Source organism: Xenopus laevis, chromosome 1L (assembly GCF_017654675.1).
Source record: "Xenopus laevis strain J_2021 chromosome 1L, Xenopus_laevis_v10.1, whole genome shotgun sequence".
Lineage (NCBI taxonomy): Eukaryota > Metazoa > Chordata > Amphibia > Anura > Pipidae > Xenopus > Xenopus laevis.
In genome coordinates this window covers 36589898-36601913 of record NC_054371.1, presented here as the reverse complement: position 1 = coordinate 36601913, position 12016 = coordinate 36589898, and the positions used below count along the sequence as shown (strand labels likewise).

General features: G+C 37.5%; 2 protein-coding genes across 3 annotated transcripts in view; one reads left to right on the top strand and one right to left on the bottom strand.

Annotated features, from left to right (window-relative positions):
- Nucleotides 1-3435, top strand: part of rell1.L (RELT-like 1 L homeolog) — a 65868-nt gene extending 62433 nt beyond the window's left edge. Inside the window, exon 8 of the mRNA XM_041579490.1 lies at nucleotides 497-3435. The gene's annotated coding sequence lies outside the window, so the exon portion shown is untranslated. The remainder of the gene's footprint in view (nucleotides 1-496) is intronic.
- LOC108698063 overlaps nucleotides 1-12016 on the bottom strand; it is a 35162-nt gene that overhangs the window by 11333 nt on the left and 11813 nt on the right. The window contains exon 2 of one of the 2 annotated variants that reach the window (XM_018229034.2): nucleotides 3028-3114. The exons of the other annotated variant lie outside the window; for it this stretch is intronic. The gene's annotated coding sequence lies outside the window, so the exon portion shown is untranslated. The remainder of the gene's footprint in view (nucleotides 1-3027; nucleotides 3115-12016) is intronic. 2 annotated transcript variants of the gene reach the window in all.

The following is a 12016-nucleotide window of genomic DNA, read 5'->3' as shown; positions in this document are numbered from 1 at the left end:
TATATATATATATATATATATATATATATATATATATATATATATATATATATATATATATATATATATATATATATATATATATATATATATATATATATATATATATATATATATATACACACATACATATACATACATACATATACATACACACACACACACGAGACCCGAATATCGCAAGAAGCTTCTTTAAGTCTGAACAGAAACTCACAAGTGAAGTTATTCTCTGACAATAGTGTTTTATCATATAATTTGCATCAAAAACCACATGGTGTGGATCGACAACTCGGAAATACCAAGTTGGGGCTACTGGAGTTTACCACAAAGCCATGAGATGACTGTGGCGTTCCATCAGTAACTCTGATGATAATATGCAGGTGGATAAGATAATTACCATGGACTGTGCATCCATAGCAATAACAACTATGTTCCTTTAACTGCATCTATTATGGAACCTAATAGCTTCATCCTCTTGAACCTTTTTGTTTTGCAGATGGAACTCTCCAGCCATTACACTGAGATTGTCCAAACAACAAAGCTATTTTAGGGGGCTCTGCCTGGATGGAGTTCTTCAGTTACATAAAAGCAGAGCTTACTTGACTATTTACCAGATGGAGCACCACACCTCTCAACTTCTGAGCTTTTAAATGGAACACTGCACCTACATAAAGAAATTGATTTAGAACGGCTTTCTGTACAAATAGAAGTATTTTCAAGATTCAGGGTTGCTGGGCAGGAAGTTGCTTTTCTTCTAGTTAGTATAGTATAGTTAGTATGTAGCTACTGTATCTGCATTTTTGACATTTTTCCCCATGAGCTATTATCTGTTGTGTCTGCTGGAAACACAAAAAAAAGGAAAAAAACAAAAAATGCATACATCACCTGTAACGGGCAGGTGTTCGGCCACATATTTCTATACACAAAACAAACCAAACACTAAAAACACAAATGTGTACGTTATATACTAACTTTCGGTGGCACGCCTAGGGTTTCTGGAAGAACCGCAGGAGCTGCATGTAAACATCTAACAACAAAAGTGCAGCGACAGTCTATAGGAGAAAGCAAACACCGAAGTGCCCTCTGAGTAAATAATGTTTATTCAACCTTATTTTCAAGGATACACATCACGCGGACTTCATAGTCTAAAATGCAAAGTCTCAGATTCACTTTCATCCCTTCCAGGGTTTTATGCTAGTTCATAGCTACCTTTCCTCTGTGCCCAAACCTCACTTGCTCTTTCATGTGTTTGTCTTCCTTTCTTGCCCCAAATTGTGTCTGTACCAATGTGTTACAGGCCAGTTGCACTTGGTGGGTGCTACAAAGAAACTATTCAGAGAGTTTCATATCTTGAGTCTCTACTTTTGCGTTAACCCTCTTACAAGGCAATGTTAGATTCTGGCACACAGAACTGAACATATTAACACAAAGAGGACTATTTATTAAAAGTAGAATTTTAGTGGTTTTAAAGGTTTTTGAAACCACGACTAAACTCACTTTCTCTAAAACCATGAATGTCATAATTTAAAAAAAAAATATATAAACTTTTAGCACAAACAGGAAAAGTCGCAAAAACTGTGTTTTTCGTATTGTTGCATTGAAAAGCCCAATCCAAAAAGTCGTGGCTTAATAAATCGGCCCAGAGAGCATCACAAAAATCTAGGATAGATTGTTTTTTTTTTTTTTTAAAGGATTTCTTTTTTATTAAACATTTTCCATTAATACAGAACACAGTTCTGCTCTGGATTTACTATGCCCCTGGACTAATCAGCTAGTATAATACAACGTTTACATGGACAGTTTGTATGGAGTGTGGTTCATCAGGCATAAACCACGGCAGCAGTATTTTGTCATAACTTTATAATAAAGAAAAAAAAAAATCTAAAAAGAACAGGAATAGTGGTATAGGTATAGGATCCGTTATCCGGAAACCCATTATTCTCCGATTTAAGGAAAGGCCTTCTCTCAGACTCCATTTTATCCAAATAATCCAAATGCTTGAAAATTATTTTCTTTTTCTATGTAATAATAAAACAGTACCTTGTACCAATCATTGTAGAGACCAGCAGAGAAATATACCCTATAATTGTCCTCTAAAGGTAAGGAACAGGAAGAGCATTTTAGCTCATCTAGGTGCCAGATTTTTCATGGGGTAGATATACACCTTCTCCTACAGTGAGAGCAGCAATACACATGGATTAGGATAGCCACAATGGGTTTATGCAAATGACAGACAAAGCGAAACCATTTGATCAGAACAGAAACTGCTCAATCTATGCCTGGACGGTCAAGAAAGTGACAAATGAGAGAGCAAAACAGATATTTAGAGACTAGTTTAGCATGATGGGTTGAAACAGACAAGGCCCATCAAGTAAAGAATGGCAATCACTGTTATAGGTTATGGATTGTCTAGAGCTCTGTACTTTGCTTCAGGTCTAGCAACACAATAGAGGTTTGCTTTTTCAACGGGTGACCAGTAAAGGCAACCTACCCATAAAAAGGAAGAAGTTGTGTTTGTCAAACTTATCATTGGTATTGATGACAGTGGCTGAAATGTGCCCATACTATGCGTTCAAATAGATGGCGATAGTACAGGACAATGAAACTTTGTATTACCGCACACCTCCTTCCACTTTTTCTGCGTAGTGGTGCTGGTCCACCGTTGACCTTGCCTGGTCACCTTAATGCTTTGTATTCTCGAAAAACGGTCCGCACACACCAATGTTGCAGTCGGGGATAGTGCCCCTTTTATTAATGCCACCAACAATAAATATTCAACGTTTCGGGGGGACACAGCCTCCCTTCTTCAGGATAAATTTACAAAGTGCACAGTGCCATATTCTTATACCCTTGACTCCTCCCATCTCATCTGTGTAACACCTCATTAGTATCAATCATGTGATTAACCCATTCAGTTCATTTAAGTATAATTACAGTGTAAATCATGTTTTCAATAATATTACATATATTTTTCATTACTTAGTGGAAAACATTTCTTTCAACCAATAAAAAACATTTTTTACTCACTGCCCCTGGTTGCGTTTTTACTTTAGCTTTAATATTTGGAAAATCTTAACACCACTCTTGTGCAATTGGGCTATCATGATACTTCATCTGTGAAGGAAAAGGGTGATTGTAAAAATTATTAAAAAGTGTATAAATATCTAAAAAACCTACAAAACCACATATATTACAAATAACATGTTAAGTTAAAATCTTCATTGAGGCCTTTAGGCGAAAGTGTTTTCAGACGCCAAATCCAATATGCTTCTCTCCTCAATAATGATTTTTTAAAATCAACACCTGCATTTTTATAAATAACTTCTAAAACTTGCCATCTTATTTGGGAGACATTATGTTTCACATTATAAAAGTGTCTAGCTAGTAGGGTTTCTCTTTTGTATTTCTCTTTACTTCTTTTATCTTTAGGATCAGTTCCCTCATCTGGTTTATAGTTTCTAATCACGCTTTTGTGTTCATTTAGACGTGTTTTAACTGCTCTTGAGGTTTGGCCCACATACCCTAGACCACAGGGGCATTTTAACAAGTAGACTACCCCCTCCGTATTACATGTTGCCATATGTTTTAATTGAATTTCATATCCTTGGCTCGGATGGGTACATTTGTCACCTTTAATTATGCCACTGCAGTGGCCACAATCGTGACATGGAAGGGTACCTCTCTTGTTAAATCTCGCATCCTTACCTTTCTTTGGTTTAAAATCAGATCTTATTATTCCATCCGCAACACTTCTACCTCTTTTAAAACTAAAGATTGGTTTTTTGGTGAATAATTTACCATAAATTTGGTCTTTTTGTAAAATGTGCCAGTGTTGTAATATACTTTTCTTTATCAAATTGGAATGTGGACCAAATGTGGTTACACAAACACACTCCTGTTCTCTCTGAGGCTGTACAGGACAGCCTCAGACAGAATACCATGTACGACACAAACACAATATTCCCCATTATATTTAGCATTTATATTCTAGTTCTTTTACAGTGGCAATTCAACTGAGTTTATAAAACAGCTTTCTGTGTTTTTGCCGCTATATTGCATACCACAGCCAAGACTATGTCCCTTTTATAGTAGCCATTTTCATTGCACGGAAGTTATTTAGAGAGGTTATTACATACAGGAAGCAATGACTTCATGCTTTATTTTTTTGAATCAGGAATAGCCCGACAAAGCAATAATAGAGAATAAAAAGCAGTCACAATATTGATTAATGGTTATTTTATTTGATATAATTGTTTATTACGAAGGTTACAAAATAGTTTTTTAATGGTGCAGCATTTTACTAGCATTCCCCTAGCAAGTGTCTCTGGCAAGAGCAACATCAATACGGATTATTTGGATTATAGTTTTCCCATTATAGCTCAACCTTTTGTACATCTGCAGGGTCAGAAGACTTTTCTCATCTTGCAGAAATGAACAAAGGCAACATTTGTCTGACACAGGTGACAAAGCCCAAGAAGAAACCAAATAGGGATATGTATTTTTAGACTGATGCAGTCAAGAGGGAATTCATATAAAAACTCCTGTCTCACATTTATGAATTGAATGCTGCACGCAGACATCACTTTAGCAGCTATGCACAGATACAATTTTGGGATTTAGTTCAATATTAGCACATAAAGTAGGACACAAACTAAAATCGTCATATGCATTGAAGGATTGGGATCTCTTATAGACGATTCTTATAGACGATGCATTGGGATCTCTTATAGACGATGCATTGGGATCTCTTATAGACGATGCATTGGGATCTCTTATAGACGATGCATTGGGATCTCTTATAGACGATGCATTGGGATCTCTTATAGACGATGCATTGGGATCTCTTATAGACGATGCATTGGGATCTCTTATAGACGGTGCATGGGGATCTCTTATAGACGGTGCATGGGGATCTCTTATAGACGGTGCATGGGGATCTCTTATAGACGGTGCATGGGGATCTCTTATAGACGGTGCATTGGGATCTCTTATAGAAGGTGCATTGGGATCTCTTATAGAAGGTGCATTGGGATCTCTTATAGAAGGTGCATTGGGATCTCTTATAGAAGGTGCATTGGGATCTCTTATAGACGATGCATTGGGATCTATTATAGAAATGCATTGGGATCTCTTATAGAAGATGCATTGGGATCTCTTATAGAAGATGCATTGGGATCTCTTATAGAAGATGCATTGGGATCTCTTATAGAAGATGCATTGGGATCTCTTATAGAAGATGCATTGGGATCTCTCTGGCTTAAAATGCCACTAAAGGGTAGAGTAGGTAACCGAGTACCACAATGGCCACCTGCCACTAATGGTATAGAAAAATGACACTTTGGGGTCAGCGGATGCGCCAGAAGACTACTAGTAATATTTAAGAAGGTGCCATAAGTTGTCCTTGTTGGATAATAAATGTGACAAGAAAGCGGCGCAGAGACATGTAAAGTTCAGGACTAATGTGTGCTATTCTCTACTAAGAGCAACAAATATGTACTTCTGTATTTACTTCATTCTTGGAAGTCTACCAGTAAGACTTGAGCCAATATGAAAGAATTAGCTGAAATTCTCCAATATGGAGGGAAGACATGGCATAGAAACCGGATTGAGTGGTTTGGTGACTTTACCAGAGGGCTTAATTAGGTAACACTGTGGTGTAAATGATCATGCTGCCTTTCTATTCAGTTCCCCACTTGTATTAGTCAGCTGTATACAAGCCTCTGAAACAACTCCAGGAATCCAGGCCATTCAGACAAGTGGAGATTACAATAATAACAATTCATAACAAGGGTTATAGAACACGGTTTATTAAAAGTGGTGATCTAAACATCAGAGATCGCATTTCATCATTTCCCAGTGACAGCAATAGGAATATCTGCCATTGGGCCAACATAATGTGGAACTCCAATAATACTCTTGGTCATTGGGTGTGTCCTATCTAAAACACTTGTATGCCAAAGCCAGAAGCAACACTCACTAACATTTCAAAGTAAAGTTTTAGACTCACATGGTATAATTTTTCTGCCCTGCTATTTGGATGATCATTCTATCCAGACCTTTGGTTTAATATACATAGCCCCATTAGGAACTGGAGCTCCACAGTGGGGGAAAAAAACCCCTCTTTGTTGCAAAATAATATACTCTCACCTTGAATGCCTTTTAGCTATAGAAAATGTGGCAACATGCAAAGAACGTGACTCAGTACTCATGAGCTTGGGTATTTATAGTAAGATCCATGTACTGTTGGCTTAATTTGCACTTACAGCACCCAACACAATACAGCGGCACCACAAACCAGCCCTTATCTGGGCAAATGTTTGTCTAACTCTACTGACCAAAGAGTAAGAGCAAATGTAAAGTGCCATACAAAAATCATAAAAGCTGGGAGCGGCCACTGAGACAAAAAATATATAAAGGTTGTTGGTACAATTTACATAGCAAAGCCACATGCTCAGTTCTGTACAATGAAAGGGTGGAAGCAGAAAGAGAACCAAATGTAAACAAGTGATGTTTCACACATTCTTTTGTCAAAAGGTTCTAAAAGAACAATGGCAAAACAGAAACTAAAAATAGTGATCTCTGAAATGGAATGCATTCATTTTAAACCAACCCTAGTATGTTCTAAAAGGCATTCAATTTTGCCCAGGTGCAGTAGCCCATAGCAACCAATAAGATTTTGGTATTTAAACAGGTGACCAGTTAATGCTTCCTGCTGATGAAAAGTAGAATTGTCTATCTACTGTACTGGAGCACAAAGATGGTTGCCAATGATTGAATGAAGGTTGTACTATGGGTTTACATTGATGGCAAGTGGGCACTTGAGGGTACGGAAGAGTCTAGGATCAGGAGACCCCAACATTTTATATATAAATATATTCAAATTTAATAGTTGGGGAGCAACACAAGCATTAAAAAAAAGTTAATGGGGGTGCCAAATAAGAGCTGTGATTGACTATTAGGTAGTCCCTAAGTGGACTGGCAGCCTACAGGAGGCTCTGTTAGGCACTACAACTGGTTTTAATGCAATTAAATCATGCCTCTAAGCCTGGAATTCAAAAATAACCACCTGCTCTGAGGCCACTGGGTGCAACATCCAAGGGGTTGATGAGAACCATGTTGCTTGTGAGCCACTGGGGATCACCAAATCTAGGTCTTTGAACAGAGAGAGGTAACTGTTGCTGAATGTTGACTAGGTGAGTAGAATTGTAGATAACTTTACACCTTTTCCTTCATAACCCCCCCTAGAGTCTCCTAAATGCTGGTGGACCGTTAGCCCTCGTTTTTACCTGCGTTTAGTCTAGGTCACCAATAAGAAGAGCCTGTCAATCACCAAGACTCAAGTGACAAATATGGCATTCAAGGTTTGGCCATCCCCATGACATTGTGCAAGGGGAATGGACTTGTTAGCAGTGGTCAGATTTGTCATACATAGGCACTCCTCTTGTTGGCATCCCACCCTTACACAATTAAGGGTATAAAAATGGTCATGAGTATCAACCCATTTTTTTGCCCATGTCAATTTAATGACACTGCTCACAGGCTCACTGCCCTTACATGTCTAGAGTTGTAATGAAAGTTCTCCATGACATAAAAAATGGCTGCTAATACATGGTGCACCTTAGACATTATGAAAGTTCACAGCTGGGTAGATAAAGGCCAACAGCACTGCATCCAAGTGTTACTGTGCAACTCTCCAGGAATGTAACATGTATCTCGCAGACAGGGCTTTCCTTTTACTGGAGTATTCAAATACACACTGGGGGACTTGACAAGTGTATGTTATCTCTTTCCTGCAGAGCACAGACCATTTATGGCACAATTTGACCTTTATATTGCCCTTGTGTTTTGTACTGCCTGGTGAAAAATGGCATTCTATATGTAAACTAAATAAACAATTAAGCACGTAGTCTGTTTTACTTGTATTTAGCCAAAAGCCATTGTGTGAAGCAATTTGTATTAATAATTAGACATATTTACAGGCTTATAATGGAACTAGTGCACTTGGGAGCAGTGTGAAACGCTCCCAAAAGGTAAACAGAGTTCAGCCTGGTTCGTAGAAGGTTATTTTTAGAGCATGTATGGGATATTTGCATGAACACTAAATGGGCTCCACTGTGCTTATTCCACGGTTTTATTTTCCAAATTCAAAGACTTTAGCTGGAATTTAAGTGTTCCACCATATTCATACAAAGATGCAAGAAAAGATGATGTGTTGATTACAAAGTCAAGTTGGCTTCATAGAAATCATATATTAAGGGGGTTATTAATTAAAGCTTGATTTTTTTCCTGGTCCGGCTTTTAAACGGAAAACTTACATTTTTCAAGGAAAAACAAACTCTACTTTTTCGAGTATTTATTATACCCCCGGAACTGCTAAAAGTCCAAATCCGAAAATACTCAATCTCAAACCTGTCGAGGTCCTGTAGAAGTCAATGGCAGATTTCCCTTTTCCAATTTGAAGATATTGTGGTCTGCTCTGTGTTTCGTATGATAATCCAAAAAATTCGTGGGTTTTGGGAGGAAAATTTGTATGATTCAAGTTTTTTTCATGATTTTATCAAGACTTTTTCCGAACCAAATTTTTTAAGTTATTAATAAATAAGATAACATTGTGGATGGGAGTTTGGTCGAGTTTGTTTTATTGAAATTATAAGGGAAAATTTGAGTTTTAGTAAATAAACCTCCTGCCGTCAATAAGATTTACATAGCAATCGCATGTTTGTCTACAACACAATCATATACATCACATAGGTAAATTAGCAATTAGTCTGAATGTGGAAATTTGGATAAGTGTATGTACAAAACAGAGGGTTGCACACAGTTCATGCTGCTTATGGGAGCTTACCACATTTATTGTGTAAGTGTCAATCACAATCATTTTGGGGGAATGTCAGAATCCCGATAATGAGAGGGTTGTCCTTCTGGAACGATTATGTTCTGGTTTCTATTGGTCTTGTGGCTTACACTAGAGTAATAAATGCAGTAAGCTCCTGTAAGCATCATTTACTGCTGGCAATCTGATTTGTATGTACACTGGGAAGTGGGATGGTGCCATACGTCTATGGGAATCAGCCCACTAGCAGTTTTGTGACTGTGAAAACATTTTGGGCTATTGACATTTTTATTGGCTCAATGACTGGGGAGACTACTCAAGAGACAGGTGAAGTCTTTCCATGTGAAAGTGGCATTGAAGGATAGCAGACATCGGTCATCAATAATATTAATGTCCCTAAAGTGTAACTACACTTTATTGTCTGCTTTATTATTTGTGAAGGCTCTGTGTGGGTTCCACTGGGAACAGAGTGCTATTATGATGAAAATGTAACCAACATGCAACAATTTTGGCCTTGTTTCCAACTGTTATGAAGAAAGTAAACGAGTTCTTATTTGTAATGAGCTTCATTCAGCGCCATCATTATTTTCAATACAACAGGATACTTGTGCTTATCTTTGCAACAACATCCATATATTTTGCTTTTCTTTCTCCGCCACTCCACAAATATTCACAAATGACTCATTCTGGGAATTGATTCAAGGCCTCCGCACCCTCTTGTGGCCCATTCCCTTTGTTCTAATACACAAGGAAGCAATGCGCCTATCAAACACCTATCAAACTATATTACTTGGTTTGACGTCATTGGGTAAAGGTAGGACCACAAAGTACATGATAATATTCCTGAATGCTAAAAGTATGCTAACTCACTTATCATAGGCACGAAAGACCCATTATAGCCCGATTCTGTCTGGCTTACACCGCTTCATTGTTGATAGTGAATAAATGTAACCCCTATTGTAAAATATATAGTGAATAAAGTACCCCCTTTTGTAAAATATAAGGATATTATAAGTTACCGAGGAGTTTCATGACCATATAAAAACACGAGGCCGAAGGCCGAGTGTTTTTATACAGGTCATGGAACTCCAAGGTAACTTCTAATATCCTTATATTTTGCAACTGGGGGTACTTTATTTATTATAATACACAAATTTCGGTGAGTCATGTGACAGAAATGACATCAGAACTCACCGTTTATAACTGATGACATCAGAATCACCGTTTATAAGGATATCATTTACAAGATATTCATGGCTTTTGTGTATTATAAGGATATTATAGTCACCGAGGAGTTTCATGACCATATAAAAGCTTTTTTTTACAGGTCATAGCCAGAACCAAGTATAGGGAGTAGCGACATATGCTTAGGTATGCGATGGCAGACAGCTTGCCTTTTACAATAGGGGGTACTTTATTTACTATATAATGCCAAACTATTTGGCAGAGCTTTACAGAGATTATTCATCAGTTACACCAGACTCTGCCCCAGTGAGACTTAAAGTGTACAGCGCCCATCACATTCACACACATACACGATAGGCAGTTATTGGGAGCTATTCTCTAGCAGACCCGGGTGTCCCTTGTCTCCATGTTTGGTCCTTGCGAGGCGATAATTAGATTACCAGTATGCAACACATCCTTTCCCCTTTTGTTGTGACTGTTTTCTTTTATCACAAGTCCATTATGTAAAGTGTTTATTTATATACTGGCAAACAAATTATCTACCCAGCAATGACCAAACATGGAGTAACTTCAGTTTCCCCATTTCTCTCAAGAAATAATACAATGACTGGAAAAATGTGTGTTTGGCACAAGCCTTATTGATTGCACCCATGTTGAACAAGTTGGTATACGACCCCTTTAAGATCAATTCTCTCTTATATATACACTTGCTAAGGACACTCTCCGGTATTCTCCCGCATTGAAATGATACCGATTATTTTGCCAAGAAGCCGAGGTTATTTGTATGCTGTATCTCCAATTCCATTATCTCAGTGCCTCAAGCATAACATTTGCAGATCTATAATACTGTATTTAATGTGAGCAATTCATAGTGGTTTTCGAGATAATATGTGAATTATAAACATACAATAGTGACTTTAATCTCCAACGGAGATCAACTTACATTCCTTTCCTTACAGAGTTCTGCTAATCACCAGCCTGATGACTCCATGTGACATTTAACAATGACTAATTGCAGCCTTGATTAGTTATACGTGTGTTCACTAAGCTCCCAATGTGCAAATGTTACCTTGCATGGAATTGGCCACTTGCCTGAAATATTGATTTATTAGGGAAATGAAGAATATTCTCCAAACAGGAAAAAAAAACAGGATGGACATTGGACATAATGACTTGTAGGGAAGGAAAAACATGTTTATGTATATGGAAATTAAAAGTGGTATATTCGTGGAAAGTTTCTTACAATTATAATTTATTTCATAATACAAAGAATTTTTAGGTAGAGATCCCCTTTAAAGACTTGAGTACAAAACAATGACAGTATCTTTGGTTGTTTGTGGGCATAGATTTCATGTTTTCAGTCCAAGACAGGGGCAGAGTTGGGAAAGTCGTGGGGATGGAGAGGGAGCACAGGGCCTGTGCTCTGAGGCTAAAAATGTAAATTTGTTGGCGTGAAACTTGCAAAAAATCTAAAGCGCTCAATGTGGGGCGGAAATAGGAATATCAAGTTTACTTTCAGGCAGAATAGCAAATAAGGGGCAATGGCAAGAGCTCAAACAGCTGGGATTTGAACCAGGGTCTTGCTGATATCACCTGAAAAAAAAGTCCTATTTCAGCAAAAACAAGGTTTCATATTTGACACAACTATATTCTAGCAACATTTCACTCTTTCTAAATAATCCGACAATAATTTCTTAAAGGGATACTGTCATGGGAAAACATGTTTTTTTTAAAAAAAAAAAAAAATGCATCAGTTAATAGTGCTGCTCCAGCAGAATTCTGCACTGAAATCCTATTTCAAAAGAGTAAACAGATTTTTTTAGATTTAATTTTGAAATCTGACATGGGGCTTTAGGGGAAAAGCAATTCCACGAAAAAGAAAAAAAATGCAACAAACTGAAATATAGTTACTTTGGCAATGACTAGAGACAAACTGGCTCCACTGGATGTAGGTAAATACCAAGTGGGAATAGAATGGGCTGTCTCCTACAGAATCTT